Source organism: Protopterus annectens, chromosome 3.part1 (assembly GCF_019279795.1).
Source record: "Protopterus annectens isolate FY-2018-M chromosome 3.part1, PAN1.0, whole genome shotgun sequence".
NCBI lineage: Eukaryota > Metazoa > Chordata > Ceratodontiformes > Protopteridae > Protopterus > Protopterus annectens.
In genome coordinates this window covers 1,488,669,324-1,488,685,285 of record NC_056732.1, presented here as the reverse complement: position 1 = coordinate 1,488,685,285, position 15,962 = coordinate 1,488,669,324, and the positions used below count along the sequence as shown (strand labels likewise).

The following is a 15,962-nucleotide window of genomic DNA, read 5'->3' as shown; positions in this document are numbered from 1 at the left end:
CCATGAACTAAACTGTTAAACCATCGTTCCTAACCTAGGTTTCAGATTAGACAAAACCAAAACATTTTAACAGCATGCATGCAGATAATACCTCAAAATGGCAAATTCCTAGTAATAAGCCATTGTGCTTAGATTAACTGAGTCACCACTTCAATAAACTGCTTCAGTTTCAAAAATTATTTAACCTTTAGCCACTTTTGAATGTATTTCCTACAATCTTCATATGATGCCGGTCTGTAACAGCAACACTATTAAAAGCACACAATGAAAAATACTTAATGACTTCTGTAAGTGTCTTGTCACAGAACACCAAGCAAAGTATGTGACAAAATGAAGATGCTGCTACCTATTAAACGGCCAATAGCAACATTCAGTAAATAAGTAGAGTTGCATCTCCACACTGGCTATGCATTTCTGCAGTACAAAATGCAATACAAGATTCACTTAATAAAAACAGTGCAGCTTACCCTCACAACTGTTCCTTACGGTCCAGAAGGAACAACATTTTACCCAGCTGACTCTGCTAAGCCATGTGGCTGGCCATCACCAGCCAAGAACGTCACAGCTTAGCACTACAGCAAGCATTCCTTAAGCCATGAGCAGAAACTTGTTTTCCTACAGATTGTTCTAAATGGCGCAAGTACATTTAGACTGACTGATGAGAAAGGGGCCAGCAAGGTATATATTTCTTTTTCTTTAGGTCGATTACAAAATCAGTATTGGAGAACGTCAGTGAAAGCTCTGCTTTGCATCCTTGGTATCTGCAGCAGTGAAACAAGAACATTCAGAGGGCAGACACCATCTCTGCCTGGTAAGCAGCGCCACTTAATCACAGCTGTAGCCTGTAATCTCACAAGCCTCTGCTTTTGTACTCGCTACAAACCTCATGAAAGCAATCGCTGAAACTAGTCTAACTGCAAAAAATAACCCTGTAATTATGTGCTTTTCCAGTATTATACACAACTGCAAAGGAAAGAAAAAGCCTTCAAGACCAGAAGTATTTCTCTTGATGACAGCATTAGCTGTCAATACATAATGCATCAATCTACGAGAATAGGGAACCACAGCAGACTTTGTTTTCAACCTACCAAACACTGCAATTTTCAGGTAGCACATTTCCTGACCATTATACATATATATATATATATATATATATATATATATATATATATATATATCCACACACGCATATATATATATACATATATATAGATAGATATATAAGCTTCAAAATAACACATTAACTGCTATTAAAGAAACTTACGACCAACAATGCCATATGAAATTAACAGAACTTACTGTAAAGCATGCTTGACCTTCTTATTAGTTGCTAACATCTGACCATGGATTATGCATCAACACCATATTGGTCCACTCATTTTACCAGAGGTCCAGTAAAGAAATAAAGTTGAGCAAGCTTTTCTTGGTTTTACAGTAATCACAAATATCTTTCTGTCTAGTGTCACATCATAAGCACTGCTGCTACCCTTCACCCAGTAAAAAAAAAAAAAAAAAACGATCACCACAAAGCATGAGGAACAAGAAAAGAAAACAATACATTTTCCTGATTATTAAGCACTCCCAGAAATATGCACAAATCAGAAAAAAATGCTGCTTTACCACCGTAATTTTAAAATCCTTCCACTTAATATTTGGAGCCCCCACACAAAAAAACAGAACAGTAAGCAGCACAAGATCATGCTAAATTACTGAAGCTCTGTTTTTGCAAATCACATCTTACAAAAAGGGAAATCAGGCGTTTCCATAACCAGGAAACAAATGATATGCATGACAAAACTTTTTTTCAGTGGGCAAGACTCTCTCCTGAACCACCTCTAGTGGGGGAGTATGGTGACTCATTGTAAAATCTCTGCCTCAGAGCTCCAACATTGCAGGGTTCAATTTAGACATCCAATTACTGTTAATGTGAAGTCTACATGTTCTTTGCGCATGGATTCAGATGAGACGTTAATCCAAGGTCCCATCTACTTCAGTTGGTGGTAGCTCAGGTGGATGAAAAGATCTCTCTGCACATTTTCATTCATTCGTTCATTCATTCTTTGTTGACCAGGTTAGTTCCAATAGCCTAGTAGCCTCTTTTCAGGGGAGACTCAAAGTGGTATTTATACTACTAGGGGAAATTTGGTTAAGGCATCGGGGGAACTTCCCTTACTCTTCACTCTTCTGAGTGGGACCAATTCTGGAGGAGCACTTCCTGTTTCCATTCCAGGCACAGAGGTGACCTGGAGAAACAGGGAGGCAGATGTAGAGAGAAGGAGATGGACTGGTGAAAGAAATGAGTGAAAAAGCAAATAGAGAGTGGAGAATGTATGCGGGATTCTGAGGAAATGTTTCAAAGAAACCTGGTTGATGGAGATGAGTCAGCAAATGATGGATGTATAATTACAACCCTCCAGCTGGGAGGGTTGCGGGATCATTTAAAGAATGGTGGTGCAGAGTGAGCCAGAAAATTAAGGATATGTTTCCTGGGGAAATATTATGGAGAAAATACAAAAGAAGAATGCAGATACAATCCAGAAGAATAGTGGTAAGATGGAAAAGGAAACGTATACTAAGAAAGTAAAAGAAGGCAAAAGGGGAGTAGCAGAAAAGAAGGCAGAAGAAAATGAAAAACAGAAGTACGTGTTAAGAATTCAAAGCAAATAAAGCAAACTGACAGGTATGAAGTGTGGGACAATTTAATAGCTACTATGGGTGTAAAAGCACATGAGGTAAAAACATTTATTCTTATTAACAATGAGACATTTTGACATTATATTTGAGACTGCTTTTTCAATGGAAAATTTTCTTGGAGAATACAAAAAAAGAAAGACTGTAACCCATGGAATCTTTGTGATAAAAGCATTTAACAGGGAAACAAACAAGACTCGTGTACAATTTTGAACACGGGTAGAAAGACAGACCTTAAAAGGACATTTGAAAGCTTTATGCAAGGAAGTACTGGACAATGCAAAAGTTTATGACAAATGGGGTTTATGGACTGGTGCTGGGACTGTAACACTGTGTTAAAAATAGAAAGAAAAATTATATACGTACCAAGCTTGATAAATGTTGATGGAAATAGGGGTGTTGTAAAATACTGGGGACAACTCAAAACATGCTTTTTGTTTTTTCATATAATGATTTTATTAACAAAGTGAAGTTGTTTGAGAAGCCATATTCTTCTAAAACTAACCACAGATAATCCCAGTTCACTGAATCAAATGCGCTATTTATGTTATATAAAACTGGGATCTTGTCTGTCTAAATCTATTAAAATAACTAAGGGCACAAAACAAGGCTGCCCTCTTTCTCCGTTATTGTTTGCGCTAGTCATTGAACCCTTAGCAAATTATATAAGTATGGATAAAAATATTGAAGGAATACAACTAGACAACAGCCTAGAGCTTAAAATTCAACTTTTTGCTGATGATATTTTAATTACCTTAAAAAATAATAATAGCAGTTTAAAAGCATTATGGGACTCAATTCAAAACTTTCAAAACTTTTCAAGTCTTAAATTTAATGAGAACAAAACAAATGTATTGCTTATAAATACTAATAAAAAGATCTAAATAAAAAATACCATAAATATATCTCTACCGATAATATAATTAAATACTTGGGAATTATAATAACTAACAACCTAGATACTACAACTGAAACAAATTATAAAGAGACCTTAAATAATATTAAAAATCTAATACAAAGATGGAATAAATTCTTCTTTTCAATGGAAGAAAGGCTTTATATAATTAAAATGATCATATTTCCAAAAATTCTTTATGTCATACAAGCTTGTTCTTTGCCACCAGCTAAATCGCACCTAAAACAATTAAATGATTTAATGGTAAGATTCCTATTGTATCCAAAAAAACCAAGGATAGCTATGAAGTATCATCTAGATGATTGGGATATAGGTGGCATAGGTTTACCAGACATAGAAATATATTTGCATTCATCCATTATTAAAACAATATCATTATGGCTAAATACAAAATATACATCAAAATGGAAGCTAGTTCATGAGAGAATCTGGTTAAAATCAGGATTTGTAGTAGCAAAAAAGTATACAGATTTCATACCAAACAATTTTCTATGGCTGATGAAGGAATATATGATGATACATAAGAATAAAAATATAAGTTCCAAATACATTACTTATACATTAAAAATTTTCCAAAATCTTATTAATAGCAATCCTGATATTAAAGCATGGTCATTTATTTTATATCCAGTAGCATACACACAAGGTAATATAATAACATTTAATATGGAAGTAGTCAACATGCTTAAAGAAAAGGGATTAATATATTGGCATCAATTGCTAAACTCTGGAAAACCTCTGACAATAGACCAGATTAAACAGAAATTAAATATGGAAGATAGTTCGTGGTTACATGTACAAGAATTAAGACAGTATATATTAAGCAAACAAGAAACAATGCAACCATCAATAAGACAAAATGTTCCTAACCTTATAGAACATATAATATTACTAACGAATCAACCCATTACTGGAAAGGGATACTTATCATCTATTTATAAAACAAACAAAAATAAAAATTCATAATAATGACAAAATATGGAATTATTATAGATCTGTTAATGGACATGTGCCAAATGACAGAGATAAAAAACTAATTCTTCTCTCTCCAAAGCAGACATCACTTTCATTACATTGGAGACTTTTTACATGGCAATTCATACACAGATCTTATGTAACCCCTCATAAAATGGAACTTATGTTTAAGAAAAACATTGGCTGCTGGAGATGTGATTTATCAATAAAAGCAGACTGGCAACATATGTTCTACGAATGCCATTTGATTAAACCATATTGGGATAAAATAAATTATTTTCTGCAAATGGTATTCAATGATAAATTCCAGATTTCCAAATCTATCATTTTGTTTAATGCACCTGTACCTGACCGTGTGCCAAGAACAAAATATGTACTCTTATGGACTCTCCTAGCTATTGCAAGGAAGAACATTACATCAAACTGGAAATCCAAAGCTTCTCCAACTTTTAAGCAATTCATGAATATGGTGTCAGCAGTATCGCAATTGGAAATGAACACTATTAAAGGAAGAACTGAAAGAACCACATCATTATACGTAGCATGGCAAAAAGTAACTGAAATACTGGAGAATAATGACTGCAGCAGATTATAATCAGGAAACAATTGTATAGAAAGTCAATTATATGTCAACAATAGACACCCTTGTAAATACTTTATTTTGGTTTTAATGTTTGATATCTGTTTAGAGGTTTTAGCCTACCTTTTTAAATAATTTGTAAATACTTCATTGTCATAAATAACCTGCATTCATGTTTTCTTGTTTTTGGAAATGAATACAAATATTAAAAAAAAAAAAAAAAAAAAAACATGCTTTTTTGTGAAAAAAAAGTAACTGTGACAAAAGAAAATGTTATATTTGCGGGGAAATGGGACATGATGCAAAAATGTGAAATGAAATGTTATAAATGTAACAAAATTGGACATTTATGGATGGATTGCAAAAATGAAAAAGCAAGTAAGGAAAGGGAAAAAATGAAGAAAATGAACATAGGGAAGAAATTTTAGTAGTAGAAACAGAAGAAAACCTAGATGATAAACAAAAGAGAGAGGGCATGGAAGAAGATTCTGAAATAAGTGACGAAGAAGATAAATTGACAGGTAATAAAAGCAAACAGAATTCTAATTGTAAAAGGGTAAAAAGACAGAAAAGGAAAATGTAAATGGAGAAGTACAAAACGAAAGAGGAAGGAAATGCATGAAAAAGAGCATATACAGCTAGCTTAGTAATTAGGGGTTTATATTACAACATCGAAGTATTACTACATCGAATGTTCTAATATCAAACCATTTCACTTGAAACACCACAATGGACACTCAGAACAGCAAAATTTTTCCCAGGGAAAAATTTTGCTGTTCCAACAAACATACACACAAAGCAAGCACACCAAAATACATAATGCACACACACACTTCACAAAACCCTACACTAAACCATACATACACTACTAGCTATCCACTTACCTTAACCCAACCCTAACCCTAAGGTCCGTAACTACCGCACACTTACCTTACCCGCTCCCTAACCCTAAAGTCCCTATCGCACACTCACCTTACCAGCTCCCTAATCCTAAAGTACCTATCGCACACTCACCTTACCCGCTCCCTAACCCCAAGGTCCCTATTGCACACTCACCTTCGTTCACACACTTACCTTAACCCGGTCCGTAACCTTCGCTCCACAGTCAAGGAAATAGCGAAGCTGCAGAAACAGTCCACCGAATACTTTCCCTAGGAAAGTATTCGATATTCTGCAGCTTCGCTATATTCAGCGTTCGATACAAAGGGTTCGATATTAGTACATTCGAAGTAGTAATACTTTGATGTACTAATATAAACTCAGTAATTAGCTATGAACTTATAAAATGTAAAAAATAAAAAATCCAGGCCACAATTACTGGTGTAAAGCCCTTTATAAGTCCACAAAAAACACAAGGATGAGCGCTTTCGTCTGATCACAAGACTTCTTCTGTGATGAAAGATGAAAGTGCTCATCTTTGTGTTTTTTGTGGACTTATAAAGGACTTTACACCAGTAATTGTGGCCTGGATTTTTTATTTTTTAAGTTTTAGGAGTTATTTTTTTATTCATTCAGTGTATATATATGAACTTATAAAACCATGAATTAAAGGAAAATGGAAAAATAAAATTTTAGAGTGCTTTCTGTAAATGTGAATGGTATTAAGAATATAGTAAGAAGAACAGGAATTTTGAAGTGTTGTAATCCATGTGATGTAGATGTAGTTATAATAGAAGACACAAGATTTTTAACAAATGAAGAAAAATTACAAATAGAGAAACTATACGGAGGAAAGATGATCTGGAATTTGGGAAACTAGTGAAGTTCTGGAATAGTCATATGCTGTAGAAATATGGTAAAGATATTAGATGTAACTTGAGCAAAAACGGGAAGATTAACCATTGTAGATTTAAAATGGAAAGAATAAGAATACATAACATTATATGCTAATGCTAATTGTAAAGAAAGGGAAAGCTTATTTCATCAGATTTTAGACTATGTAGTGATAAATATGAATATTATAAAAATATGACATTTTAACTGTGATTTAAGAAGCAAGTGTAAAAAGTATGTTAGAACCTTGTAAGATGTGGCAAGTTAAAACTTCTGGGAAAAAATTCATGGACTTACAACAGGGGCATGTATTGAACTGAAACAAATTTTATATAATGATGCATTGGAAGATTTAGAACATAATGATAAAAAGTACTTTTGACAAAGAAAAATAATTATATGAAAGAATCAAGAAAAACGCAAGAATTGTTATACAAGCTAAGATACATTTTACAAGGAAAAAAAGAAGTATCAAGTTACTTGAGATCAGTAAAGAAAGATGGTAGTATAATGAGAGAAATAAAAAAATATATAAAAGCAAAAGTAGAAAGAACACAGGAAAAGATTATGAATAGTGTAGTACAATATGTGCAAGAAATGTTTAAAGAAAAAAGAAAGTAGTGAAAAAACATGGAAAGTAAAAGAAATTAACAGCTAAAGAGAATAAAAAGTTGGAAGGCTTCTTTAAATGAGCTAGATGAAGTATTAGAACAAGTACATAGAGATTCTGCTGCAGGGCCACATGGAACAGAGAATGAAATGTGCAAAACATTAAAGGACTGGTACAAAAATATATACATGTTTTAAAGAATTTGAATGAATGGTTAAAATGAAGGTTTTATGTATAAAGAATTATGTAATGGAATACTTACATTCATATGGAAGAAGGAAGATAGAACACCATTAAAAAACTGAAGACTGACAGTATTGAATAATGATAAGATCTTTATGAAAATAATACAATAGACATGAAATGAAGTGCAGTAAGCCAAAGAATTCCAAAAAATCCGTGTATTCTTTTTAGAAAGGTTTTAATAAACGTTCCAAACTCCACAGACTTTCACAATAGAGATTTGAAACTAAAATGGAAAATATTATGGAAGGTGGCATATAAAGGGGAAGGGTTGTCAATAATTATTAATGATAAGAGAAATTGTGAATGATATGAACACAGAAGAAGCATCAAAATCATTAATATGGCATCTGACACAATTGGACATGAAATCTTATGGGAAACAATGAAAGAATATAATACAAGTGAAAAAATTAGGAAATTATGTATGTCAGTGTATAGCAACAGTAAAGTAAAAATACCTGTAAATGGCTGGTTAAGCCAAGAGGTGCATATGAAGAATGGTGTAAGACAGGGATGTCCAATGAGTTGTATACTCTTTGCATTAGTTATGAATGTGATAGTATGTGAAATAAATTACAAAATGAAGGAGGCGAGGTATATAGCACCTGAAGGGTTAAGAATTTAATTCCAGTTCTGTTAACATATCCAGATGACATAATAATTGCAAAAACAAAATTTGGATAAAAGTAATAATTTACACAAATGAGTGTCTAGAGATGATAGGGGTAGATTTAAATAAAGAAAAAAGTAAAGGTTTAAGTGTTGTAGTAAAGATCAGGGCTATATATTTTACAATTGGATGAAATGTCTGTGCTAGGTGTAAAATTTGGGAATAAAGATGCGAGTGGAATTCAGTGGGAAAAACAACAGAAATAAAACAGAAATAAAACAAACCTGTCTTTTCTGGAGAACATATAAATTATCATTCAGAAAAAAAGGCTTACTTGATAAATTCAGTACTGATGGAAAAAATAGCATACTTAGCAAGTGTATTTATGCTGCCAACAGTATTTAAAAAGGAATTACTGCAGGCATTTTTTATTTATATAGGGTTCTAAATTAAACCCAGTAAAAAAGAGAAGTTTTGCATGTAAATAAAGGAGATTTGTGTTAATTAACCCAATGGTATTCACTGCTTAATTAAATTTGTATAAAGTGTTAATGTGGATAAATGAAAAAGATGAGATATTAGTAGTAAAACTATAAACAGAAGTACGATAAATTGTAGGGTATGGTAAAAAAAAGTGTAAAACTATAAACATAAGTATGATAAATTTTGGGGTATGGTAAAAAAAAGTGTAAAACAGTATATAAATGAAGGAATAAAATTAATTACCAAGAAAAAATATTTTTGAGAAAAACAAAAATTGATAATATAGAAAAATATAGAAAAGTATAGTATAAGAATGCAATGACAAAACATTACTATGTAAAACCATGGGAAAATCTAACAGATGAAAAAACTTAAAGCTAGAAAAGTAAGAAGCAAATTGTGTAATCAGTAAATAGAATGCCATGCTTTTGTGGAGAGTGGTAATAGATAAATTACCAGTAAAAGAAAATATGTCATATAAAAAAGTGATAGAATAGGTTTACACTGTCAAGAAGAAACAACTACAGAACATGTGTTTTTGAAATGTAAGAGTAAAAAAGTTATGGGGAAAATTATGTAAAGAAGATTTTTTCAAAGATATAAAAGAAATGGATAAAATAATCATGGACATGATTATATATTTATTTATTTTATTTTACATTTGTTAACCGGGCTAGTCTAACTGGATATATTTCCATTTTCAGTAGAGGCCACATAGAGAAAAATGACAATTTCATAATATAACACATTTAAATATTAATGGAGAAGGAGGTGGAAATAATATGGATATTACAAGAAAAAAAGTAAAGAATATGTTAAAAGAATAGATAAAAAGTTTTATGTTATACAGAATGAAAGAATAAATAAAATTATGTTTAATGGTAAATAGATTTTAGCAACAATATTACGTAAAATTAGATAGTAGTTATGATAGAATGAGTAGGGGTCTAATAGAGAAGAAAATTTAGTACGACTGTAAAGGAAATTATGAATATATGTAAACAGATTGGTGTATTTATGTATTTGTGCAATTGTAAATATTTGTAAATATATAAATATTTTGTAAATAAGAGTTATTTTTGTTTACAAATTAAAGACCCTTACTCTTTTCAATAGGTGCTGTGGGATCTTTTACTTCCCCCTGAGCTACCACCACCTCAAGTAGATGGGGCCTCGGTTTAATATCTCATACAAAGGACAGTACACTCATGAGTGCCACCCCCCCCCCTTATTCTGCACTGCAGTGTCAGCATTTGATCTACCTGGTGTGGGAACTGAACCCACAGCATTCTGCATTAAAGGTGTTTGTGCTACTTGTTACATCACTGCCACCACATATTGAAAAGAGTAGGGGGAAGTACCCAGATACTCATCTGCTCTGTCCGTTTTAACTCGCCATAGATACTGCATATCTAATTAAGCCTGTAACTTTGCTCTTGCAACCTTGCAGGAAGACATGCAAAATTTGTTGTATGTTACAGTTTCAGAATCAGCAGAATGCTGATACGCCAGGTTCTTTCCAGCCAGTTCTAATTCAGTGACACAATCCACTGGCTAGCACTGCTGCCTTATATTGCATAATGCTCTAGTTCAGTCTTCAGCTGGGGTCTCTTCACTATGCATTTTGAATGCTCTCCATTGAGGTTCTTCTTGGTAGCCAGGTATTCTGTTTTTCTTCCACATCTGGAAGACAATCTTCAGGTGAAACTGTCATGCTCCAAACTGAGTGAGTGCGAGAGGGGAAACTGACAAAGAAAATATTCAAATAATTTTTAAAACTTCATCTCTTTAACGATCCTTATCCACACATTCTTGGGTACTTTAGGGTATCCAAAAAGCTCTATCTGTGGCATTTAAAACAGGACCATAAGGCTAATAACCACCACAAAGAAACCAAAAGAAAACAGAACTTCAACCAACAAGAAGTTTTCTCTCTTTAATGAAGCTAGCACTTTCATCTTGCAAGTGTAGGGACTTCTTTAGAATAAAACACACAATACAGAAATCACATATTCTAAAAAAACTAATCGTCCAATGAAAATCAATTAATAATTAATGATTAAAGGTCAAGAATCAAATGAAAAATTAAAACATTTTAAAATTGCTTATACTGTTCATATAAAATCCAACACACTAGTTTTATGTCTGAACTAGAAAATAATCTAACAAATAGATTATTGTTGGTATGGGGGTGGGGAGCTTTGAGACCCACAGCTATATTTCTGGGTGATATATAAATCTTATGGAGAGGACAGGAACAACATTGTCTTTTCTGTCATATTTGGAAAAAAATAACTGAATTTTTTAAGTTTACTTACAAAATAAGATCCGAGAATATCAGTTATTTCGACATTACTCTGGAAAAAGAAAGTACAAGACAGTACTACTGACAGATTCACCACCAATATTTTTCAAAACAAAACCTTTGGCAATTCATACTTACATTACAATAGCTGTAATCCGCTCCAGCAGAAAATAAGTGTTGTAAAGGGACAAAGGTTACGAACCTCAAGATTAATAAGTGAAGAAAATAAGTTATGTACTTACCATAACATTCCATCTGAGTTGTTGCTTTCCATTTATCTTTAGCCTGAGGGAACTCTGATCTGGCAAGGATCCGACTGAGCTGCATATACCAGCACCGGATCCAAACTCCAAGCTCATCCCCTACCCATAATGCAAGACTAGCCAGGACAAAGGGGCTATAATTCTTCCATACTGTCTACTACACAGCCCACACAAGGCAGGGGGGAGGAGCGACAGACTGTTGAAGATAAATGGAAAGCAACAACTCAGATGGAACATTATGTTAAGTACATAAATTATTTATCTGAAGTTGTTGCTTTCATTTGAGTTTCAACCTGAGAGACAGAGTCCCCAGCTACCAATAAACCCTGGGAGGTCCTCCTGGAAGGATGTTCTGGAGCATGGCTGAGCCAAAAGATGCCCTGCCCCTGGAAAGAAGATCCAACTTATAATGGGAGATAAATGTGTGTGATGAAGACCAGGTAGCCACAGAGCAGATATCATCTAATGAAACCCTGGACCAAAAAGCTGCAGAATTAGCAACAGACCTGGTGAAATGCTCCCAGACACACCCTGGTGGAGATGCCCTTTGGCTCGATAGTCCAATGAAATGCATTCACAAATCCATCAAGCAACAGTAACTTTAGAAATCGGCTTTCCCAAGAAAGGTTTTGAAAAGGAAACAAAAAGTTGGTCCAACTTACAAAAAGATTTTTTTCTATGCAGATAGGAACATAACTGCATGTGAACATCAAGCAAGTGCAAACTGTCCTCTCCCTTATTTTGAAAATTTGGAAAGAAAATTGGTAAATTGATGACCTGGTTAATATTAGATTCTGAAGCCACCTTCAGTAGAAAGGATGGATTAGTCCGCTGGGAGACTATCTTTATGGAAGATCATATAAGGGGACTTGAAATATAAGGCTTGAATCTCAGAAACCCTCTTGGCTGAGGTAATTTCTACAAAAAAGGCCATTTTCCATGACAGAAACTGCAAATCAGCCATGGATTCTGATTCGAAAGGAGAAGAAACTAAGGCCTACAGCACAAAAGTAAGATCCCAAGGGGGCATTGGGTCCTTAACCAAAGGCCAAAGGAAAAAGGTACCTTTCAAAAAGGCCTTAAAAAGTTTAGAAGCCAAAGAAGCCAAATTTTCACCTATGTGAAAATTAGAAGTCACTGCCAATAGTACCTTAACCATAAAGAAACTAGCGCCATGGTTAAAAATGTCCGCCAAAAATTCCAAAATGGCTCAAACTGGTGCAGTGAAAGGATCCAGATCATGCTGAGAGGCCCAGATCGAGAAACGCTTCCATTTACTCAAATAAACCTTCCTGGTAGAAGATTTGTGAGCCGCTACCATGAACTTCTTAACAGGAAAAGACAAACTGGGAGTCCTAACTATCACAGCAATTGGAACAGCCGAGAAGACCCCCTCCACCACCTCAAAGGTAGAAGGTAAGCAGATCCCCAAAGTCGTAATGGCAGAGGTCCGATACGCTGCTCCCTGTGTCGAACGGGGAGCTGGAGCTGAGCCTCTGACACCAAGAGAAAGAGATGACCCTGAAAGCCTCGAAGATGACTCTATTCCCTTGGATCAGATGCCAAGGATACAGCTGCGAGAATGTCAGAGCCAAAGCACTCAGGGCAATGGTCAGCATCAAGGTATCAGGGACCACTGACACCTACCCCTTAACACCGGTGAACCTCGTATCCAATTACTCTGAAACCGGGAGTCGGATCAGAGAAGAAGTGAAAGGGAAAAAGGTGGACTGCATGCCCCTGGCCCCCAGAGGGGGATGGGGCAGGCAAGACTCCCAACTGGATCTGGGCCCTAATGAACTCCCACATCATCCTGTCCACCTTGGCTTTGGACAGGCTCCGAGAGGACCAGATAGAAGAAGCTACTGACCCAGGCCTGGAATGGCGCTGGGGGGGGGGGGGAGTGAAGACCAAAACAAACTCGTAACCAACCACAAATGTATCCAAAAAAGAGACTTGTGAACCAGCAACCAATCCCAAACTTTAATGACAGATAAATGCAGACACGAATGTTAACCTAGGTTTCGTCCCACCTGTAGAGACTTTATCAGAACTTGGTTCTCTACAGGTGGGACGAAATAAGAAGTTATGTACTCACCATAACATTCCATCTGAGTAGAAAACTTCATTTGTCTGCAACCTTTGGGGTATCTGATCCGATCTCGGATCCGAGCCAGCAACTTGTTTCACAGCTATCAGATCCGAGCTCCTAGCTCCTCCCCTTACCCATAATCCCCTGCCAACCCTGACTGACCTCAGATCAAGTTTGCCCTCATACAAGCAGCTAAAAAGGTTAAATACGTCCCGTATGTTACTAGAGGAAGGACATCCAGGGACTAAAACTTCTGAAGGTCAGGGGGAAGGAGGGGGGGATGGTTGCAGACAAATGAAGTTTCTTATTCAGATGGAACGTTATGGTGAGTACATAACTATTTGTCAGCAACCTTTGGAACAGAGTCCCCAGCTACCTGGATCTTGGGCGGTCATCATGGAAGGATATTCCGGAGCACTGCAGAGCCAAAAGATGCTCTCCCTCTGGAGATAACGTCCAGCTTATAAGGTATGAGATGAGGCCCAAGTGGCTGCGGAGCAAATATCATCTAAAGACACTCTAGACCTAAAGGCAGCGGAGGTAGATATAGCACGAGTAGAGTGTGCTCGAACTCCCTGAGGAACGGGCCTCCCAGAACTTTCATAGGCCAATAGAATACACTGTGAGATCCATCGTGATAAAGTGACCTTAGAGACAGGTTTACCCAAGTTAAATCTGGCAAAGGAGATGAACAACTGGTCGGATTGTCTATGACCAGCAGTTCTGTGAATGTAAAAGCGCAGTTGTCTATGCACATCTAACGAATGCAGTTTGTATTCTCCTTTGTTCTGATACTTAGGAAAGAAGACTAGCAGGTTAATGGATTGATTGATATTGGCCTCTGAAGCCACCTTGGGAAGAAATGAGGGGTTGATCCTGAGGTACACTCTATCCTGGTGAAAAGCCAAGTACGGGGGGTTTAACACAAAGGGCCTGAAGCTCAGAAACTCTTTTCGCTGAAGTAATAGCGACAAGGAACGCCATTTTCCAAGATAGGTCCTTAAGATCACCTGAAGCAGCAGGTTCAAAAGGGGAAGCTGTCAATGCCTGTAGGACTAGTGATAAATCCCAAGGGGGGTATAACTTCCTTGACAGGAGGTCTGAGCAGGAAGGTACCCTTTAGAAAGGTCTTACACAATTTAGCCGTAATCAAGGGACCTGACTCATGTCCCACATGATAATGAGAGATAGCTGCCAGTTGAACCCTGACCGTAGAGCAGCTAGCCCCCTGATGAAACAGGCCTGTAAGGAAATCCAACACAGTCGGTAACGGCGCTGTGAAGGGATCTAAGTTATGATTCTCCACCCAGATGGAGAAACGCTTCCACTTACTGCGATAGACCTTCCTAGTGAAAGGTTTATGTGCTGCTACAAGGATGGCTTTAACTGGGGAACAGATTCCGGGAGTCCTGATTAGGAGTGGAACTGGAGCAGCCAAGCTGTCAACTTGAGGTTGTCCAGATTCGGGATCGGGAGATTCAGGGGATGAGATATTAGATCCGGTAGGGGATCCAAAATCCAAGGAGGATTTACCAGGTGAGACCACAGGTAAGGGAACCACGCTTGACGAGGCCAGAATGGGGCAATGAGGATCATTCTGCTCCCCAACCGACTGGCTTTCTGTATGAGTTTCAACATCAGAGGTAGAGGTGGGTAAGCATAAAGTAGACCGGGAGGCCAAGCATGCACCAGAGTGTCTCTCGGGGATTCCCCGAAGGGGGGAATTAGAGCGAAGTAACTGTTGTATTTGAGGGAGAAGCAAAGAGATCGTAACAGGGTTGCCCCCATTCGGCAAAAATCCGCTTTACTACTTGGGGATTGAGAGACCACTCGTAAGGGGAAAGGATGGTGTGGCTGAGCCTGTCCACCAGAATGTTGGTCAGTCCCAGAATGTGCGTTGCAATAAGAAAGCGGTTGATGGAGGTCGCCCATTCCCACACTCTCATGGCCTCTCGACAAAGAGGATAGGACCTGGTTCCCCCCTGTTTGTTGATGTACCAGACAACTGACATGTTGTCTGTCTGTATCGCAATAGTTCCTACAGGACGAAGGTTCTGAAGTGCTTGCAATGCTAATAGCACCGCCCTCATCTCCAGGACATTGATATGCAAAGAGGTCTCTGTGTTGTTCCACGTGCCTTGGACCGTCCTGCCTGAGCAATGCCCCCCCCCACCTGAGGGGGGAGGAGGCGTGGAGAAGGGACGTCCCGTATGGAGGTCTGGAGATTTAGAGCCACAATAAGAGAGCACTCCTGCAAGCCCTGCTGAGGGGAATAGGATGGCTTAGGGGGTAATGTAGAAAGGACCACTGTACTTGAAGGGTTCATTGCAGGACCCTTATATTTAGATGAACCAATGGCAAAAGAGTGATTGCCGCCGCCATGGAGCCTAGAGCCCTCAGGACCAACTCCGCCGATGG

At 36.8% G+C, this 15,962-nt stretch overlaps 1 protein-coding gene across 3 annotated transcripts in view; it reads right to left on the bottom strand.

The window, feature by feature from the left end:
- PALS2 (protein associated with LIN7 2, MAGUK p55 family member) overlaps positions 1-15,962 on the bottom strand; it is a 1,432,251-nt gene that overhangs the window by 1,020,525 nt on the left and 395,764 nt on the right. The window contains exon 1 of one of the 3 annotated variants that reach the window (XM_044067550.1): positions 468-566. The exons of the other annotated variants lie outside the window; for them this stretch is intronic. The gene's annotated coding sequence lies outside the window, so the exon portion shown is untranslated. Of the gene's footprint in view, positions 1-467; positions 567-15,962 lie in introns of those variants that run through there. 3 annotated transcript variants of the gene reach the window in all.